The sequence below is a fragment of the Polypterus senegalus genome, chromosome 4 (assembly GCF_016835505.1).
Source record: "Polypterus senegalus isolate Bchr_013 chromosome 4, ASM1683550v1, whole genome shotgun sequence".
Taxonomy (NCBI): Eukaryota; Metazoa; Chordata; class Cladistia; order Polypteriformes; family Polypteridae; genus Polypterus; species Polypterus senegalus.
The window spans coordinates 212511416-212534838 of record NC_053157.1 but is presented as its reverse complement, the minus strand read 5'-3'; positions in this window follow the sequence as shown (position 1 = coordinate 212534838).

The following is a 23423-nucleotide window of genomic DNA, read 5'->3' as shown; positions in this document are numbered from 1 at the left end:
TCACAACTGGTTGGGATTCTTCATCCATTATACAATTCACCCATTATATTGGCCAAGTAAAGGTCTTCTGTCCACCCCTGCCTACCATGATGTTATGTCATGCGAGCCTCCTGGCAGAAACAGGGAATGGCCTGCCAAATGGTTGGGATGCTCCATCCATTACACAATCCACACATTAAATTGTCCAAGAAAGGTTCTTATGCCCACCTCTGCCTACCATAATGGCATCCCATGCCAGCCTATTGACTGAGTCAGGGAATGACCTGTCTTTCTTCCTGATCAACTTCTCTCCAGCCAGGCAAGGGAACAATGTTCATCTTAGCTGGGTTGACAGTCTCTCTATGACAATAATCATTAATTAATCTCATACATCTTTGGGGTGTGGCAGGAAAAGGAATTGATATAAGCTAATATTGACATGGGTAGAATATGCAGACTTCATACAGGCATAATGAAACTGGGGTTCAAACCTAGAAATCTATGAGACAGCACTGTTAATAACATCATGTTGGCAATAAAATATGCATAGAAATTTAACTTATGATCACAGTTGCTATGTGTTCAACATTCCTAGCATTTCTTGCATTTCCTGTTATCCTACATTTACATAAGATCGTTGTTGATACGGAACACAAATAATGATGTATTATTTACTCTATACAACTCCAGGCACCTGACACAGAGATAAACAAGACTTGAGTTGGGAGAACTTTTTGCCTTTTCTGAATCAGTCTTCAGTAGGATAGCAGATTTCTACACGACATGGCTGATGTTAACTGGTCAAGAATCAGGCTGGTTCCAACGGTAGACGAGGCTTGGTATTTATTTTATAAGCTTTTCAGGGCTACTGTTGATAAACATGCTCCGATGAAAAAACTTAGAGTAAAGGATCGACATAGTCCTTGGTTTACCCCGGAGCTCACTATGCTTTTACAACAAAAAAATACTCTCTGGCGCAAGGCACGACACTCTAGATCCCCAGCAGATATTTTGGTTTTTAAGCAACTCAGAAATACATCCTTACAAGCCGTTTGCAAGGCTAAAACAGACTATTTTAAGAAGCAGTTTTCTCTTAGTAGCTCTGACCCTAACAAATTCTGGAATGCGGTAAAGGAGATGGAAAATAAGCCATCTTGTAAACTACCTCCTTTACTCTACTTAGAGAATATTGTAGTATCAGACAAGAAGTGTATGTTGGAGCTCCTCAGTAAGCACTTTATAACTTCTGGTCTAACCCCTGAATTTTCTAATTTTGCTTCATCATCTATAAATTCTACTAATTGTTCTACTGCATCTTCTCCAACTCTCCCTCATCTTACAATACTTCCTTCCTCCTCTCACAGTTTCACCTTGCGGTCTTTTTCAGAGGAAGAGGTTCTGGATGAATTGCTCAGGCTGGACTCCAATAAATCTGCTGGGTCTGATGAGGTGGATCCTGTCTTTTTTAAATTGGCCGCTTCCATTATCGCTGCTCCCATCACAGATATATTCAATTTATCTATATGTAGAGGGCAAATTCCTCGTTCTTGGAAGTCAGCGTTAGTGTTCCCTCTCTTTAAGGGTGGTGACCGGTCAGATCCCAACTGTTACAGGCCTATTTCTGTTTTGCCATGTATCTCCAAGGTTTTGGAAAAACTCGTAAATGGTCAACTCACTGATTATTTGGAAGCACACAACATCTTATCACCTTTTCAATCAGGATTTAGAACTGGGTTTGGGTGTATAACAGCTACTCTTAAAGTCTTAAATGATATCTATTCTGCTGTGGATTCTAAATTGTACTGTGCTGCTATTTTCATTGACTTGGCCAAGGCCTTTGACTCTGTCAATCATAAGCGTCTTATTAATAGGCTTCATGACACAGGTATCTTTGACAAAAGATCTTGGTTTTCCAATTATCTTACTGATAGAGTGCAGTCCGTGAAATCTGAACTACTCCTTTCCCAGCCTCTCCCAGTCACCAATGGTGTCCCGCAGGGATCAATACTTGGACCTACACTTTTTTCTATTTATATTAATACTGTTGCTAATTCGGTTACAGATTCATCTATCCATCTTTACGCTGATGACACAATTCTTTACTCTACAGGTTCTTCCCTTGCTACAGTCTTGCAGCAACTTCAACTTAGTTTTAATAGTTTGCAACTGACTCTTTCTAATTTGCACCTCAAGTTAAATATTTCCAAAACTAAACTTATGTGGTTCGGTAAAAAAGGTCATATTCCATCAAGCTCTCCAGGTATTTGTTCCCTTGACGGGACACCACTGGACCAGATTACTGAATATAAATATCTGGGAATTTGGCTGGATAATACTCTGTCTTTCTCAAAACACATTGACAATCTGAAGTCTAGGATCAAATTAAAACTTGGGTTCCTTTATAGAATGCGTTCTGCATTTACATCATCTGCTGTTTGATTATGGTGATGTTATTTACAGATCAGCATCCAAAGGCCTGCTTCAGAAGCTCGACGTTCTTTATCACTCTGCCATCCGGTTTATAACAAATGCTCCTTTCAAAACCCATCATTGTACCCTGTATTCTTCTCTCAACTGGTCTTCATTGTACACCCGCCGTAAAGTCCATTGGCTTATGATTATTTACAAAACTCTCCTTGGTTTTTCCCCTCCTTACTTACAGGAATTGTTACACTTTTCTTCTTCTGTGTATAATACTCGTTCTGCTAATCTGATTCTGCTGACAGTTCCTAAGGCTACTTCTGTACTTGGCCTGTCGTCTTTTCAGAACGCTGCTGCTAGAGACTGGAATGACCTGCAGAAAATGTTAAAACTGAATAATTTCATTCCTAAATCAGTTTTCCAATCATGGATTTCAGCTTATTATAAAGATGTGTGTCGCTGTTACTTAGGCTAGCTGCTCCAATTCACTGCTGCTCTACTCATTGTTGCTCCAATGTTCTTATTGTTTATATAATATTTTTATGACTTTTTTTTTTGTAAACATGTAATCTAATTTTTTTTTTCCTTTCGTAATTTCGTTTATATTGTATATGTGTATCTTTCTTAATATGTTTTATTTTTTTTTTTTTTCTTACCCATTTCCCTCTTAAGGCTTTGCCCTTTCCAGGCCACAGTTGTAAATAAGAAACATGTTCTTAATCTGTTTTGTCTGGTTAAATAAAGGTAAATAAAAAAAAAAAATAAAAAGCAGGCTGCTTGTGCTGATCAACACATTTACAAAACAAAAGACGCTAATGGAGAGGTGCGAAGGAATTTAAGGTGGCCTGGGATTATGAGGTTTTTCGCAGGCTTCAGGGATTCTAGTGTTAAGTAGTTCTCTCATGAAAAGTGGACAGACATACATACAGACAGAAAGATGTTGGATATATATATATATATATATATATATATATATATATATATATAGTTTTTGAGTTATCGTGTTTACAAACAGACATACATCATTTCAAAAATGGGATTTTTCCGACTCAGGAAGGTAAGATGCATCAAAATCCTGAAGGTCAAATTTTTTCATGATTCCTATACTTTACCTATACATGCTATTTTCTGACTCAGGAAGGTCTAAAATGTAAAGATTCATTAAAACTTCAAGTTCAAATTTTTTCACGATTCCTATATTTTCTCTATATAATGTATGCGAGAAAGTAAAAAGCTCCGGCAACTGCACTGAACATTAGAGGTCACCTATGGACGGATGGAAGACATGGATACAGCATCATACAAACTGCTTCTCGCCAATGCCCCTACAGGATCCATCATGTATCTGGCCACTCTTTTTTTAAAATAACATTACATACATATTACATATAGAACTATTTACAATATATTATACACATTTCACCACACAAAAACTATTTAAAATATACATGTAAAAACATTCCAACTTTATAATCTTATTCATTCTTAATAAAAAATAAAATCTTTTCAAAAAGAACAGGGAGTCATACAAACAAATGGTGTACAAATCAATTACAAATTATTGTAAACACAAAGTATTAATATAAAATAAAAAATAAATAAATAAAAATGAAAACCCAGAATATGAATTATATTAAAATGCCATGAAACCACAATAACAGAATAAACTCTTCCTTTTTATATAACTTACCCTTACAGCAATCACCATGCACCTGGTGGCTTAACAGAGAAACCCTGTGCATGTGGTCTGTGGTGTGTAACATTAATTAGCACCCATACTACAACATATAATCAGTATACAGTGATCCCTCGCTATATCACGCTTTGACTTTCGCGGCTTCACTCTATCGCGATTTTTTTCTCATACACGCTTACGTCACTACGCATGCGCTTTCTGAGAACTTTTGTCTAAGCCCTACAATGACTCCTAAACGTGCTACTTTTTCTAAGCCTTCTGACAATAAAACTAAGCACCGAAAGAAGATGCTTACTATCCAGGAGAAGGTGAAGGAACTCTTACAAATGATTAAAGATGGCAATACCCTACAAAAGCCTCCTCACGCATATGAAAAGACAGCGCCAGCAACTGCCTATCAAGATGTTCTTCAGCCGCGCACCCAGACACCCACTGCCTAATCCTAGTACTTCTTCACTGAAGACAACAACTCACCTGCTGAAGATACTGCACCACCTCTGAAGACTCTCCTACTGAGGTCGTGCCTTCATAGGTTAGTGGTTGTGTGCAATTAAATGTGCAGTACAATAATCTACTATATAAAAGCGTTCGGGATTGTCCTTCCGTCCCGTGAGTGCAAAGCGTAGCGGTATTCCGCTTATTACAGACTTACTACTTGCGGCTTGAGGTACGAAGCAACGCGATGTGAGCAGAGTTCTGGTGCTGTCATCGTTCCCTTGCATTTGTGCGCGATGCGCTGGAAAAATAGACAAAATTATGTCTCTGGAAATAATTAATGTTGATGGAGTACAAATGCCTCACCGCGTAGTAAATATCAGGGGAGATGGTGCTTGCTTATTCTCATCTATAGCTTATTTAGTGCATGAAACTCCGTCTTTTGCGGTACAGATTCGGGCTGACATTGTACGACTTTGGACAGGCACTTGAGGGGATTAAAAAAAAAGCCTTGCTTTTCGGGAGATGTTATGAATGGGCACTTTGATGTTCTCATTCCCTACACTTACATGCCTGATGTACACATAGAGCGCACAAAAATTGAGGATAAAAGTCGGTCGCCTTAAAAGGCTAGTGCGCCTAGTAATATGATATTTGTAACGTCTAATATGTCTTATTTTCTCTTATTTTGTCTAATATATTGGATAATATGAGTGTAATGGTGACTAAAGGGTGTTATTTTATGTCTAGAGGGCTCTAATAATGTTAAAAAACGTATTTAGAAGGTTGTAAACAGGTTTTCTATACTATGCGAAAATATTCGATTTATAAATAAAGAATCCTACTTCACGAAAATTAGTTTATCACAGTAGAGTCTGGAACGGATTAACCATGATAAACAAGGGTTCACTGTACTACTAACTATATACAAGAACAATTGATTTTGGAGAAGTTCACAACTGAAAGTAACCAAAAACTACAAAAGACAGAATTCACTTTGTTACACTTGCATATAGCGAGGAAATCCATCTATGGATTTCAGCCATATAAAGTGTCTCACTTCTTTGCTGCTCTTCATTGGTGCAAAATGGAGAATTGAGGAGACACGTTTACTCCTAGAAAACAACAAAAGAAATTCATGACCAAGAACAAAACTTAAACCATGGTGTTCACAGACACACCACAACCAACAAAATTATCACAAAAGTGCAGATTTCATAACAGAATATATGGGTGAGGAAATAAGGTCCAATAAACATTTGACTAAAGTCACCCTATCTCTGTCCAACAGAGTTCCATTAGTATTGCTGTATCTTGAGTGTGTTTCTTTTACCCATTTCCCAGTATCCTTTATCTAATCTACACAGAATCTTTCCGGAAATGTTCATGGTACACATGTACAACCTGGTCAGTATTTGTTTGAAATTTACATGTTATCCCTGTGTAGAAATACTTTTGTAAATTGTAAAAAATGTGTGGTAAGATGGTGGTGGTGGTGGGGAGGTGGGAAATTTACTGGCCATTTTAGCTCAATCCTTTTTAACTCATGTCAGGGCACAGCACACATGTCAAAGCATGCACCGGGTTTTAATGGGAAGATGGCCAGTTGGGTTGCGGCACGTTAATTGATAGGTACTGGCTGTTGGGTATAGTAAGTATCAAGGGCAAGGTTTAGCACAGGAGGAAGTATTGTTTTTTTTTTTTTTCTGAGACAGAATGCTGGTTGGAGAGGAAGGGAAGTGAAGGAAAAGGCAGTATTGGCCATTCTGACTAGTCAGAGGGTAGTAGGACTGACAGTTGAGTGATGGTATCAGGTGGTGATTGTGCACTCATCCTCTCAGCAGTGGAGCAAGGAAGGGGAAGGGAGGCTACCAGAGTGAGTTGGAAGAGGGAGGCTCAAGTGCAGCAGCACATGTTAGATGGGCAAGAAAACCTGAGAGCTCTGGCAACTGTTGTGATGCCGCCTGGATCATCATGATAGATCAGGGATATGGTGGGCTGAGTGTAGGAAGGATCCAGACACAGCAGCATCCATTAGATGAACAAGGCGCCTTGGGAGCTGCAGGCAGTCACAGTTTGGATCCGCTTGAGGATAGGGGATATGACAGGATGAGACCTTACAATGCCATACAACATTTATTTTGAATAGTGCTCTTCACTAAGTGCAGGTGCACAGCGCTGTGAACAATTCTCAGTTAAAATACAAGCATAGATTATACTACCTGATAAATACAGAACTGCAGATTCATTAAAACACACAGAACAAGGAAAAAACTAGTTAAACATAAATGGAAAACAGTAATATCTGGCCATTAATAAACTGAACTATGGCCAGTTGACAATGGAGAAGATTAAAATTAGAACATTAGAACAATCTAGACGAGAACAGGCCATTCAGCCCAACAAAGCTCGCCAGTCCTATCCACTTGTTTTCTCCAAGAAAACATCAAGTCGAGTTTTGAAACTCACTAACGTCTTACTGTCTACCACACTACTTGGTAGCTTATTCCAAGTGTCTATCGTTCTTTGTGTAAAGAAAAACTTCCTAATGTTTGTGCAAAATTTATCCTTAATAAGTTTCCAACTGTGTCCCCGTGTTCTTGATGAACTCATTTTAAAATACAAGTCTCGATCCACTGTACTAATTCCCTTCATAATTTTAAACACTTCAATCATGTCACCTCTTAATCTTCTTTTGCTTAAACTGTAAAGGCTCAGCTCTTTTAATCTTTCCTCATAATTCAACCCCTGTAGACCTGGAATCAGCCTAGTCGCTCTTCTCTGGACCTTTTCTAGTGCTGCTATGTCCTTTTTGTAGCCTGGAGACCAAAACTGCACACAGTACTCAAGATGAGGCCTCACCAGTGCATTATAAAGGTTGAGCATAACCTCCTTGGGTACTCCACACATCGTGCTATATAACCTAACATTCTGTTAGCCTTCTTAATGGCTTCTGAACACTGTTGGGAAGTTGATAGCTTAGAGTCCACTATGACTCCTAAATCCTTCTCATAAGGTGTTCTCTCGATTTTACGACCGCCCATTGTGTATTCAAACCTAATATTTGTACTTCCTATGTGTAATACTTTACATTTACTGACATTAAATTTCATCTGCCACAAATCTGCCCAAGCCTGTATGCTATCCAAGTCCTTCTGTAATGATATAACGGATTCCAAATTATCTGCTAATCCACCTATCTTGGTATCATCTGCAAACTTAACCAGCTTGTTACTTATATTCCTATCTAAATCATTTATATATATTAAAAATAGCAGCGGCCCTAGCACTGACCCCTGTGGTCACCACTCTTAACATCGGCCAGTTATGATGAGGTTCCTCACACCATCACCCTCTGCTTCCTGTGTCTGAGCCAATTCTGCACCCATCTAAAACATCACCCTGAACTCCCACTTCTTTTAACTTGATGCCCAACCTCTCATGTGGCACCTTATCAAATGCTTTCTGAAAGTCCAGATAAATAATATCATAAGCTCCACTTTGATCGTATGCTTTTGTTGCAACCTCATAGAATTCCAACATGTTAGTAAAACACTACCTCCCTCTTCTGAACCCATGCTGACTGTTCAGAATAACTTCTGTCCTTGCCATGTGTTGCTCAATCTTATCCTTAATAATTCCTTCCATTAATTTTCCTGTGATGCTTGTTAAGCTTACTGGCCTATAGTTGCTTGGATCTGCCCTGTCACCCTTTTTATATAATGGGATGATATTTGCCATTTTCCAGTCCTTTGGAATCTCTCCAGTGCACAGTGACTTCCTAAAAATATGTGTCAAGGGTTTATATCTGTACTCACTAGCCTCCTTAAGAACACGAGGATAAATATTATCTGGGCCTGGTGATTTGTTTGATTTCATCTTATTTAATCTGAGCAGCACTTCTCCCTCTACAATTTCCAAATCCCTCAGTACCTCCTTAGTAGTTGCGTTTACCTCTGGGAGGTTATCCACTTGCTCACTTGTAAACACCTCAGAAAAATGTAAGTTTAGGGCATCTGCTATTTCATTGTCTGTATCTTTTAATTCCCCTTTACTATTCCTGATGAACTTGACCTCCTCCTTAACTGTTCTTTTACTAGTAAAATGCTGAAAGAATCTCTTGGGGTCTTCTTTTGCCTTATCTGCTATATTCCTCTCCAACTGTCTTTTAGCCTCTCTGATATCCTTCTTAAAGGATTGTCAAATAGAAAGTCAAAAACAAAAGACCTTGAGGTCTCCTGTGTTCCTGATGACAAAAAAGAGTGAGAACAGGGAAAGATTACAAGGATTTTACCTCTTCATCATTTTGGGATTTTTAAAGTATTAATTTGGAATTTTTACTTATTAAATTATGAACTTGCCCCAAAAGATGCTGATTCCATGGCACGATTTTATGGATCTATTTTTCGAACTATTTATTAATTTTGAATATGCACTATTTACTGCATTTTTGCGCTTGTTATTCCCTCTCTGTTTTTAATAAGCTGCCATAATTCTGATTTAAATGTCTTGCATTACTGCTTCACTAGCTCTGGTTAGTCCTTGGTTTATGACTATCGATGCCCTGGATAAAAGAAGGTGACCAAGGCATCACGGGGTGCACTTAATGATGCTACATTAAACCTCCCTCCTCGCAGCATATATTTGCTTAGTAATTTATCAAAACATGTACAGTATGCACTTTCTTAATTGCAACATGAGTTTTATCTAAATAATTAAAGTAGTAGAAAAATGTGTTTCTCTCCTAAAATAGGAGAATGTACTACTCCAAATTTTAATTGATAGAAAAAGGAAAAAGAACAATGCTTTAAACATCAAGGAAGTAAACATTATAATATTTTGCTTTCAAATCATTTATGATTTGCAAAAGTGCAGACTACAAATAACATAAAAAAAACAAAATATCATAAGTCGAAATGAAGCAAAGCATGCAGGAGTTTGTAAAGAAAACAATTAACAGTGGATAAATGCAGTTAGTTATCTAAAACCGGGGTCGCCAAGTCTAGTCCTGTAGGACCACCGTGGCTGCAGGTTTTCATTCTAACCCTTTTTTAATGAGTGCCCTCTTAGTGTGGCTAATTAACTTCTTGTGAATTCATTTTATTTGAATTGCTTTTTAAAGATTTGTTCCTCTGAATTGCTTAATTTCTTTCCTTAAATGGCACCCAAACAGAAATAAGAGTCAACAGAAGAGCAACTAAGTGAGGGCGTCAAAGTCTAACCAATTTCACTCCAATCAGCTGCTTAACCAGGTGCCAATTCTTGTCGTTAATTAAACCAGTTCTTTAATTCCACGGCTTGTTGCTGCTCTCGTGGTGCATTAGCAGACGTTTCCGAAATTGTTAAATTTTCTCTGTTTTAAGAGCACTGTTACAATTTTTGGGGACCTGAGCAGATCAGCATTCCTGAGAGCTTCATCTTTCTTTATTTTCAGATATTGTACTTTGGACACCAGTTGTTTTGACTCATTTTGTATCTCATTATTGTTTGGCTGCTAATTAAGGAAAAAGAAACAATAAGGGGTTTGAGTCTTCAAGAGCAAGTCAATTCAAATTAGTTCAAAAGAAGTCAATTAGCAGCAAAAACAGGTCACTCCTTAAGAAAAGGGTTAGAATGAAAATCTGCAGCCACAGTGGTCCTCCAGGACCGAAGTTGATGACCCCTGATCTAACATGTATTCCCACCCACACATGTAAATACAAAGAGTAATGTGTAGCATGAAGGAAAGAATAACAGATGACTATTGTCCGGCAGTAACAAATTTGACAGTTTTAAGCCAGCATTTTAAAAATGGTTAACGGCTACCCCTTCTGAAACATCCAGCAATCATTTTAAATGTTCCTATATGTGAGGAAGGAGGGAGGAGACAGAGAGAGAGATTTTGGTAGAGGTTGGAGACAGTAAGGAGGATGGCGGATTGTTGGATGACTGATGCTGTTTTGAAAGAGACAGAAGGAGGAATGGAGTTCTGTCATTGGGAGTAGGAAAATTTGTTGGATAACAGATTCTGCTTTAAGATAAAGGTTTTGCCAGGGGAGGGATGGGGTTTTGTCATAAGGAGGAAGGTGACCGAAAATGGACACCATACTGCATTTTGTCACACATATTAAATGAGCAGAGTCTCCTCAAAAACAAAAGTCTGCTTTGGTCCATTCTATGTAACAGACCTCTGTCCTCAGCCTAATCCAGTCTATTGTTCAGATGGACCCTACAAATACTTACAATTTTAAGAGACGTCCACCTGCTTAGAGCCTGAGAGGAACCAGCGCAGACTGTTAAATTGTAGTGTTGCGTTAAATCTAAAAATACATTTGTTCTTACATTATACACTCACCTAAAGGATTATTAGGAACACCATACTAATATGGTGTTTGACCCCCTTTCGCCTTCAGAACTGCCTTAATTCTACGTGGCATTGATTCAACAAGGTGCTGAAAGCATTCTTTGGAAATGTTGGCCCATATTGATAGGATAGCATCTTGCAGTTGATGGAGATTTGTGGGATGCACATCCAGGGCACGAAGCTCCCGTTCCACCACATCCCAAAGATGCTCTATTGGGTTGAGATCTGGTGACTGTGTGGGCCGTTTTAGTACAGTGAACTCATTGTCATGTTCAAGAAACCAATTTGAAATGATTCGAGCTTTGTGACATTATCCTGCTGGAAGTAACCATCAGAGGATGGGTACATGGTGGTCATGAAGGGATGGACATGGTCAGAAACAATGCTCAGGTAGCCCGTGGCATTTAAACGATGCCCAATTGGCACTAAGGGGCCTCAAGTGTGCCAAGACAACATCCCCCACACCATTACACCACCACCACCAGCCTGCACAGTGGTAACAAGGCATGATGGAATCATGTTCTCATTCTGTTTACGCCAAATTCTGACTCTACCATTTGAATGTCTCAACAGAAATCGAGACTCATCAGACCAGGCAACATTTTTCCAGTCTTCAACTGTCCAATTTTGGTGAGCTCGTGCAAATTGTAGCCTCTTTTTTCTATTTGTAGTGGAGCTGAGTGGTACCCGATGGGGTCTTCTGCTGTTGTAGCCCATCCGCCTCAAGGTTGTGCATGTTGTGGCTTCACAAATGCTTTGCTGCATACCTCGGTTGTAACGAGTGGTTATTTCAGTCAAAGTTGCTCTTCTATCAGCTTGAATCAGTCGGCCCATTCTCCTCTGACCTCTAGCATCAACAAGGCATTTTCGCCCACAGGACTGCCGCATACTGGATGTTTTTCCCTTTTCACACAATTCTTTGTAAACCCTAGAAATGGATGTGCGTGAAAATCCCAGTAACTGAGCAGATTGTGAAATACTCAGACCGGCCTGTCTGGCACCAACAACCATGCCACGCTCAAAATTACTTAAATCACCTTTCTTTCCCATTCTGACATTCAGTTTGGAGTTCAGGAGATTGTCTTGACCAGGACCACACCCCTAAATGCATTGAAGAAACTGCCATGTGATTGGTTGATTAGATAATTGCAGTAATGAGAAATTGAACCGGTGTTCCTAATAATCCTTTAGGTGACTGTATTTTCTTAGTTATAAATTGCCACAGATCTATTTGTGAAAGTCAAGTCTTAGGGGACTTGGAGTCACACAGCAATGGGCACAAAACAGAAACCAAGTCTTGTGGAGATGTCGGCCCAACATACATACAGGCGTAAATTAAACAATTTACAGGCATTTAACTACAAAAAAGTTAATGTTAATCTTATTGCATTGTTTTAATCAGGATATTATATTCACCACCCAGTTATATATATCCTTTTTGCCATCATTAAATAGTTACTGAATATTTGATTTTTCATTTAAATATAGTCTAAATTCTCACTGCAGCAGGTAAATCTGAACCATAGCAATTTATTTTCAGACTTGCTTCATTTGAACTGGACACCCTGGGCTAAACCATTGTTATAACTGAGAAGTAGTTAGGACTCTAAAACCAATATGTGAGGAATGACACGAAAAAGAATCTCCCGTGGAGATGATGAAGCTCTAACTATAATGTGCTGCTTTCCGCCCTGAAGCCAGCTATCAGTCCATTTAAACACATTACCCTTGATTCCTGCTGATCTGAGTTTCGCCGCTGGTAATTCATAACTGCAGTAAATGCCTGAGAAGAAATCTCAGTAAAATATGTGTTATTCCATCTTGGTGTAATTTGGTCCAAGTTCCATTTCACTAATCAAAAACAATTGTTCAGCTCAAGTGTCCTTTAATCTATGTTCACTGTCTGTGTTCAATAGTACCATTTACAAAGAAAGCAGGCCGCAGATGTTTCTGAAGTTAAACTTTTAGTAAGCCTGTGTTTGCTAAAGACAAACTCCATCTTGTTTATTATTCTTTGATTGCGGTGATTGTCACATTGTCACTCCTATCAGATCGCTCAATATTACCTGAATGATGCTGTACAAAGACTCAAAAATTCAACTCATTTCTGATAGCACAGTCTGGCATGTCTAGTACCCAAGCTGTCTAAAGTTTTCCAGTACTGTAAATGCATCTTCAACTTTAGAAGAAAAAGCTCAGTTACCATTAATAGGCTCTCTGGTGTTATAGATAGTGTATTACTAGTTGCACTAGGGTATATGACATGACAAAGATTTGATGTGCATAAAACTCAGTATTAAAGATAATTTAAGGAATGCATTGTTATTATGCCAGTCTATCCCATTCTTTCCAATTACCTGACTAGCATTGTTAACCTAACCTAAAATTAATCCTTCATCTTGTGAAGGGACAAGTCCAAGCAGCTTCATGAGGTTTTTGTAGATGAGCCCAAAAGGACTGCATTGCCTTCCAAAGGCACTCACTTATGAACACAATTCCCATGGCTGATTATGAAAGTAGGTCCTGCTATCCCTGTTTCTGGTGAGGTTTTCTTCATTCTAATTATTCATAATAGTCAGCAATGGATTGTTCTTTGACTGACTCCTCCCATTAGACTGATATGACATGGCTAATCCTAACAGTAGATCATATTTCCAGACAACATAGCCCAAAGAATTATTGATGCACACAAGCCTTTCTGATGTTATGAAAGTCAAAATACTTAAAGTGGCTTAGCTGGACTGCACCACAGTCTCATTCCACCTGCTTTGTTTAATTCCAGCTGAATTATTTTTATTGTAACTGTAAAGCTGTTGTTAAAAATAAATTAGCCAGGGCTGAGCAGGGACCCTTATCTTGCTTGAAGGCCAGTGTAATAGAAGAACTGGGGGAGATGTTGTCTGGTGAATATTTCCTCACACAATACACTATATTGGCAGCATCTATGGGCTTCAGTACCCATTTGGATACCCAAAGGGTATGCTGGGAACTGGAGTATTGGAGTATAGCCCTGTTGGTTTCCATGGGTGTCACCAGAGGGTGCTTCAGGGGCTTACATTCTAAGTTCATGGGACTTCTGCCTGTCCCGGAAGTGCTTCCAGTAGACCACGTCCTAACACTGGAAGTACTCCCAGATCAGGAGGCAGTGGGTGACACTGCTCAGGTAGACGGAAGTAGGAAGAGTACCTTTAATTTTACTTATGTGTTTTGGCTAGAATTTATTTGGAAAAGTGTTGGTTACAAGTAAAACCTTTTTATTTTAACTCAGAATTATGTTGGGTGACATTGTGTCTGTGTTTTGGTGTTCAGTGGCGCCCCATTGATGTCACAATTGGTAGATGTTAGCATTTTTGAGAAACTGGAACAAAAGCAGCTTTCAATACTGCTGAAATATTCCTACCAAAAACAAAATCCAGTGAACTAAACCGCAAGTGAAGTCAAAGCTAGAACCAGGAGTTGTTACCAAAACTAGGAGAATCTCAAGAGAATCAAAATGCTAAGACTATGAACTGAACTGAGAAGTGGGAAGTTTGAGTTATTAACCCGAATACCTAAAAGTCTGTTTAAGATTACTGATTAAGGTTTAAATCCATAATCTCGGATAGACAGCTGAAGTTTTACAGATACGTGACACATTGTGCCTATTGGGAGACATTTCTTCGTAACAGTGCAGTGCATTCTAGCAACTTATTAACAAAATGCTCAGACTCTAAAATGGAGGTGTGATGCACTTTAACATAATAAAAATATTATTATGTCTCAAACTAAAGAATCCAGAATCCAGAGGTATGTTCGTGTTCCTTAAAAATAAAGATAAAAGAATGTTCACAGCAAAACTAATCAATGTATCCAAGATAAAAATGATTTTTTTAGCGAGATGTCCTTGGTTTAAAGCGTCTTAATACATACCACCACAAGGTCCTAGGACAACCTTTCAGAACATGGAATGTAGGCAGTGTCTTGGGACTGGAAGATTGGTTGACATTGGAGGTAAGGGGGTCCTATTTTTGGCCATGAAACAGTAGAACAGCTCTTGCACAGATAATTGTGGGGTCACGGTGTTTTCCCAATTTTATCTGCATGCATTTTTTGGTATTTTGAAAACAGAGTATGCTTATTCTGTGGTATCTTGTGGAAGTTGCTTCAAGAGTATAGGTGTTCTGGGACCAGTGCGGCATGCTCTTTGGTTCCTGTGCTTGCGGATTGTTTACATTGATGCCATTAAGTCAAAACCATTAACTGTAAGCACTGAACTTTATCAAGGATGCACCTTAGGCATGAGCATTAAACCAAGGCTCAGCTAAGGTGTGGAGGGTATCCATTTTGAGAACCTTAGGGCTGCATGTTTGCTGTTTTCAGATGATGATGTCCTCTGAGAATCGTCAGATTGAGACCTCTAAAGTACTTTGGAAAGATATGCAATGGAGTGTGGTGTCGTTGAAATGAGAATTTGCACCTTTAAATCACAAGTCATGGTTTTCTACTAGAAAAGAGTGGAATGTTCTCTGCAAGTAAAGGGTAAGCAGCTGCCCCAAGCGGAAGAGATCAAGTATCTCAGGACTTGGTCTACAGCTGGAGGTAGAGGAGGATCCTGATCAACAAGCTAATGGATTTGTATTACTTTTTCATGTACTATAATGGACAGTAGTGTTGAAGCAGGAGGTACATTTTCCATTTACTGATTAGTATACCGTACATCCATCACCTATGGTCTCAAATAATGATTTTAAGAGTAAGATTATGAGTACAAGTGGTTGAAATGAGTATCTTGCACAGTGTTGCTTTACTCACTCTCCATAGCTAAATGAGGTGCTTAGCAATAGATGAGGACACAGGAGTAGAATTGGTGCTTCTCCAGATCGAAAGGAGCCAGAGAGATGGTTTGTGTACTGGGAGAAGACCTAAGCACAGACCCAGGAAATACTTGAGGATCCATCTCTCTCAACTGTACTGGGTGATCCTAGTTATTCTTGAAGAATTTGTTCTGTTTAGGAAGTTCAATATGTTGCAGTGGTGACCTCAACAGGAAAAGATGAAAGATAAACATTATGAAGATGATTATGTTATGTAGGTGGCGCAGTGGGTAATGCTGCTGCCTCGCAGTTAGGAGACCCGGGTTCGCTTCCCAGGTCCTCCCTGCGTGGAGTTTGCATGTTCTCCCCGTGTCTGCGTGGGTTTCCTCCAGGTGCTCCGGTTTTCCTCCCACAGTCCAAAGACATGTAGTGCATTAGCGATTTGAAATTGTCCCTAGTGTGTGTGCCCTGCAGTGGGCTGGCGCCATGCCCAGGGTTTGTTTCCTGCCTTGCACCCTGTGTTGACTGGGATTGGCTCCTGTGACCCTGTAGTTAGGATATAGCTGGATGGATGGATGGATTATGTTATGTTAACTGCCCAGAATTGGGCTTTGGTACCTTTCAGTTTCAGGAAATCTAGGTCTTGTTGCTATGTGCATGGAATGTGAATATTCATTGGGTGTGCAGGGTTAACTAGAAGAGCTCCAATACATTTTGAAGGCAAGTGAAGGTTTATGTGTCATAGATTAAAATACATTTTAACATTTTTGTTTTTCTTTCTGTCCTGTCACACTGCTATGATGTAATTAAGTGCCGCCATTTGGAATGCTGCGTATTGCTACGGTCATGCACACGTTGTGTGGCACAATGTTTGACGTCACAGTGATCATTTTATTCAAGATCAAGCCTCCTCTATTATAGCTTGAACATATGAAGATTACAGATTAGTTTGGTTGTTGCTTTTGGTTTTCTTTACTTCTTATTTATAATTTATACCCATTTCCCTTGCCTGAGCCTGGTTTACTTTTTGTCTCAGGTCCTTTATACCAGTTAGGGCTGTCAGGTGTTGACATCTGCATCCACAGCTTTTTTGTAGTGGCATTAGCTCTTCTGTAGCAGTGTTTTCCAGCTCCAATTTTATGCTTTTATTTTTGCGATTTCTTTTAACATTTTGTGTGTTTTTTTTTGGTTTCTTTTGCCTTTGACTTCTGGCAGCTTATAAACATAAGAACTGATTCTGTAGCAGTTTCTTTAACAACTTCAATTCATTTGTCTTGCTTTTAAATTTGGAATTTGTACTTTAAGTTGTAATTCTTTATTTAATTAATACATTTAATTAAGTAATTAAGTATTTGTGTGGGCTAGGTTTTTATATAGTTTTGTTCTCTCCATCTGGAAGCATTTTATAAGAAGACTTTCAGAAAATAAAAGGATCTTTGCTGACAAAAGTTATTGTCTCAAGTAATTTAAAGTAAGGACAGATTTAAATATTATTTAATATTTTTTATTTATATGTTTTTCTTTATAATACATCTTGTTTGTTTTGCCTTTTTGTTACTTTGCCTATATTTTGACTTATTAAAGACACTATCTCTTAAAAAGTATGTCTGGCTTTTACTACAAAGGAAAAATACAGTTTTGTCTCTTATTTTTTGATAAAATTACAGGTGCAAGCACACCTGGAACAACTACAAAAGAAGAGCCCTCCGCGACCTCAGAAGAGATTTTTTTTCTTCTTATCCTTTTGTAATTATATTTATGCATATTTTGACACTGAACCTAATTTCATTGTATTTGTTGCAATGACAATAAAGATATTCTGATTCTGGAAGTGAACTTGGCAGAGCAGAGTTTCAAAATTATTTTGAATAAAAATGCGGTTTTCCTACTGAATTCTATAGAACATTATATTAGACTGAATAGTTATTGTTCCTAATATCAAAACAATTTAAATATTTGGGTATAACCATCCCATGTAAATATTAAGATCTCTTCCTATTTAATTTTGGCAGTACTTAGGATAAAATCAAACAAGATATTAACAGATGGTCAACCCTCCATCTCACCATAACAGGCAGAATTAATACCATCAAAATGTAAATTACACCTAAGCTACTACAGTATATCTATAGTAGAGTACTCCTATATTCAGAAACAATTCATTCTTTAAGAAAAAAGACTCATCTGTCTGGAATTGAAAACAGCCATGCTTTCAAGCACTTACTCTACAAAGACCTAATTTTACTACTGGCTAGCAAACATATGCACAATAAAATTGGCAGAAATCCATTGATTCACACTGGCCTGGATTGTAATGGGAAACACTGTTCTAAATCTTCCCTGTATGTCCTACTTTGTTCTCTATTTAATAGTAAATATTGTTAATTTACTAGAAATCCAGTCATCTAACAATTAACTAAAATAATTAACTAATTGTGTACATTATATATATTCTCTCCATAAATGGTACCTAGCAACAGAAATGATTCATTCTGTCACAAACATTTTAATGTTGACTCACTCCAGTCCTATAACAAGCTGGACCTGCTGTATTCAAATGTTAATAATGCCTTTAAGTGTAACCTACTGGCGTTTTTAAGCAAATCTGATGACAACCTTATTCATCTTATTCCCAGCTACAAGCCTGTTATTAGACGGCAACCTGTTACCATCAGAACAGTGAGGAAGTGAAGCCTGGAGGCTGAAATGGCTATGAATGACTGGCTTTAAATAACACTGGGAAATGATGTGCTAGTTTCCAGTTGGGGACAATATTGAGAGACTCTGTCACTGCATCACAGACTATATTAACTTTTCTGTCAATATAGCAGTACCCACAAAGACAGCGTGATGCTTTCCAAATAACAAGCACTGAATTACTAAGTAGCTAAAATGCTTCCTGAATGAGAAAATTAGCGCATTTAAATCCAGTCTCAATGAGGCTCTGAAAGACATACAGCATGTGCTAAAGAAAAAGCTAAGTGAAGAAATGGAAGTTTACAAAGCTAAAATAGAAAACAAACTTACTCAGAATAACATGAAGGTTGTCTGGATTGAACAGATAATAATTACAGAACCTACAGGACCCTACCTCATGTGCTAGAAGGGGATGTGGACTAAACTAACACCTAAAACCAAATTTCTATTAGATTTTCCTTCCACTGTCACCTTCTTCTAATGACCAGTCCCCCTATACCATCCCTACTACATTAACGACTCCAACAATGTCAACTGGAATGGCCAGTGCCAAGTACACCACCTCTGACCATTAGTGCGGATTATCCATAACTGTAATAGACCAAGTAAGGAGACAAATGATGAAGCTAAACACCCAGTAAAAGCCGTGGGACAAGATGGTGTTAGTCCTTGAGTTCTTAAGGTCTCTGCTGACCAACTTTGTGGTGTCCTCTGTCACCTGTTCAGTCTGTCCCAAAGGCTTCAGAAAGTGATTCCCCAATGTCAACTTAAATCTCTTTGAGTAGGTTAGAAAAGCACTATATAAATGCAGTGTTGTGCAAGTTCACACCTCAAAAGAACTAGCTCAAAGTTCATTTCACACAGATAAAAATAAACAAATTCGCATTCATAGTTCACCATTGCAATTTTGAACTAGTTCATGTTCAGTTCATTTTGTATTTTTTAAGGAGTGAGAATAAATTACCCACTTTTATTTTTTTCAATTTTGGATGCCTTATATTAGGCTATTACAGTGTTCTTGAATAAAATACAATAATTTTGAGGGCCTTTTTTATTTAAATACATTTTACTGAGTTATACCCAGCAATAAACATGTATAACCATATATGCTAATATCCTCCTGGTCAAAAAAGAAATTACCAACAGTAAAATATGGTGGTGGTAGTGTGACAGATGCAAGAATTCTACTGTCTATCCTGAAGGAGAATGTAAATTATCTTGGGTGCTGCAACAGGACAATGACCCAAAACACACCAGCAAATATTTCCAGTCATGTGACACAAATGGTGACTGTGGAACCGGTGAACTAACCTACTGTATTACGCTGCCAGTGATACCAGCATAGGTGAGACATCCCCACCCACAATTACAGCAGCCCATGTGAGCAGAGACTGTGGCTGAGAAGACAGTGATACCAGCATAGGTGAGACATCCCCACCCACAATTGCATGTGAGCAGCAAAGCAGAGGGTCCAGATGGAGTATCGCCATGACTGCTGAAGGCCTCTGCGTTGGAACTGGGGAGTCCTCTACAGCGCATCTTCAACCTGAGCCTGGAACAGGGGAGAGTCCCGAGGCTTTGGAAAACATCTTGTATCACCCCAGTCCCAAAGGTATCCTAGTGAGCTGAATGACTTCCGGCTTGTTGCTTTGACGTCACATGTGATGAAGACCATAGAGGGCCTGCTGCTTCACCAGCTGAGGCCACAGGTCTGCCACGCCCTCGACCCTCTGCAGTTCGTATACCAGGAGAAGGTGGAAGCAGAGGATGCCATCATCTATATGCTACACTGATCCCTCTCCCACTTGGACAGAGGCAGTGGTGCTGTAAGAATTATGTTTTTGGACTTCTCTAGCGCCTTCAACACCATCCAACCTCTGCTCCTTAGGGATAAGCTGACTGAGATGGGAGTAGATTCACACCTAGTGGCATGGATCATGGACTATCTTACAGACAGACCTCAATATGTGCGTCTTGGGAACTGCAGGTCTGACATTGTGGTCAGCAACACAGGAGTGCAGCAGGGGACTGTACTTTCTCCGGTCCTGTTCAGCCTATATACATCAGACTTCCAATACGACTCGGAGTCCTGCCACGTGCAAAAGTTCGCTGATGACACTGCTATTGTGGGCTGCATCAGGAGGAATACAGGAAGTTAATCAAAGACTTTGTTAAATGGTTTGACTCAAACCACTTACACCTGAACACCAATAAGACCAAGGAACCGGTGGTGGATTTTAGAAGGCCCAGGTTCCTCATGGACCCTGTGATCATCAGAGGAGACTGTGTGCAGAGGGTACAGACCTATAAATACCTGAGAGTGCAGCTGGATGACAAATTGCACTGGACTGCCAATACTGATGCTCTGTGTAAGAAAGGTCAGAGCCGACTATACTATCTTAGAAGGTTGGCGTCCTTCAACATCTGCAATAAGATGCTGCAGATGTTCTACCAGACAGTTGTGGCAAGTGCCCTCTTCTAAGCAGTGGTGTGCTGGGGAGGCAGCATAAAGACGAAGAACGACTCACGCCTGGACAAACTTATTAAGAAGGCAGGCTCTATTGTAGGAGTAAAGTTGGACAGTTTAACATCTGTGGCAGAGCGACGGGCACTAAGCAAACTACTGTCAATCATGAAGAATCCACTGCATCCACTTAACAGTGTCATCTCCAGACAGAGGAGTAGCTTCAGTGACAGACTTTTGTCACTGTCCTGTTCCACTGACAGACTGAGGAGATCGTTCCTCCCCCACACTATGCGACTCTTCAATTCCACCCGGGGAGTAAATGCTAACATTACTCAAAGTTATTGTCTGCTTTTACATGCATTTTTATTACTATTTAATTTAATATTGTTTTTTGTATCAGTATACTGCTGCAGGATTATGTGAATTTACCCTTGGGTTTAATAAAGTATCTACCTATCTATCTAATTCACATCACATATTACATTTTTAATGGGGAAAAATATAAATCACCACATGCTCGTGTCAGCAGTGGTGCAGCTTAAACACAAGCAGGCAGACACAGATAGTGTCTATTTGATTTTACATTATTTTTTCCCAAATACAAATAAATGGCAAAAAATTAGTACAAAATAAATATTAGTAAAAATCCACTATTTGTGCTTATCCAAATATCAGATTCAGATATTTAAGGCAAAATGTTTAATCTGGACCTAATCCAGATCCAGAATTTCACATAAAACTGAACTAGCTCACGTTCAAGTTTCTTCACTTGCAAATAAGTTACGTTAAGTTCACTGTTCTTAGAAAAATGAGCTTGTTCAATGAACGCGCTCTTTGGAACTAGTTCATGCACAACACTGTATAAATATAATTAATTATTATTAGTAGTAAATGTAGGCCACAGGCCTTATTTGTGTGGTAGGCCTCAGGCATCTCAATGAAGGATTCAGACTTTTGAGTAGTAGGCCCAGGATCACAATATAATCTTAAATTGCAATGTCATTTGGATGGAATACAGAGAGACCAGACACTAAGACAGTGAAAATTAAAGAAATTGTAAGTGGAGTGATGAGAGCATGTGCTTTCAGTTATTTTTGAATTTTGTGAAGTGTGAAAGAGGGGAAGCTTTATTGTTACAGAGTTAGAACTAAAAGATTACTGTTTATTAGGTAAAGTTCCAGACATAGTGAAAGGGTCTGAGGCTTTCAAAACAAGTCACAAAAGCAGGCTAGGACCTTCACTGGCTAGCCTAGATGTGCCTCACCCAAAAGGCTTCAAATTGTCAAATGCCTACCTGCCTACACTTGGCTAACAATGGATACCCTGCTTTTAAAATTTAACCAGTAACGATAATGTGCAGTGAATACACTTGACTTGAGCATTCATAGTTTTCATACTCTTTCTCTGTACGTTTATCATTCATTTGCTCAGAGGTTGATGTACTTGCTGCTTTCTGAGCAGCTCTTCTTTTCTCCACCCTAGTGGCCCGCTTCTTCTCTTCTTTCGTCGTCATCTTTTCATGTTAAAACTGATCAAGTCAGTGTTTGTGTTACAATTACTTAGTACTTTTTTTTTACATTTTTCACTTAAGCTTGCACTTAAGTCTTCAATATTCCTCAAGAATAATTTAAGATATGAAGAGGTATATATGAAGAGGTATAAGGAAGTAGGACAAATGGTAACTAAAAATCAGTTATATTGCATTATTTTAAGGTGGTAGGGTTGAGCGAAACAGTTTTGGACAGGATAAGAGTTTGAGGACACCTGTGATTCAAGGCTAGGAAGAGATAACATACAGAAGAGGCCTCTATTCAGCTGATGTGAATCAGCAGAAAGGCAACAAAAGGGCCACTCTTCTGGCAAATGCAGGCAGCCACTTTAGTGTAGTTGATTCTACAATAAAATACAATAAAAATAAAATGAGGAATAATCTTGGAGGACAATCATCAACCCAAAGCATATAGCAGACGTGACATAGTATGCTGTATGTGTACCAGATTTCAGGTCAATAGGTCAAACAGTTTGCGAGCTACAGAGGCCTTGTGTATAAACAGTGCAAACAAAAATGTTACCTAAACTTGGTGTAAAGCCATGCGCATTCTCACGCCAGCTCAAACCATAGCGTACACAAGTTACACAAGTTTTCGGCTTGGTTTTGCAAACTGGTGGTACCCAGAGTCAAAGCCGTGCTATTGTGCTTCTGTTTATTTTTTAGATTAACATTCCTGACGTGGTTATATCAAATACACTGACATTAACCGCATATCATTTTTTAGTTTAAGACATCCGATTGTAATCAACCTGTAACCATATAATGGTGCATGGAATGGCCAAACTATTCCAAATACTATATTTGCTTTAGCTTTGTTACTCTCAGCGCACCACTCAGAGTATTATAGTAAAATAGTAAACAAATCTAACAGAAATAAAATAACAATATGAAAAATAGCAATTCAAAATAAACAAATCAACCACAAAACAGAGAATAAATACAATATAGGAAAAACCTTGTCTGTGACACAACAATTATTCATAGAGACCCAGTGACACAGCATGTTCTGCTTTGATTTTTTGTTGTCCCATGTTTCTTTT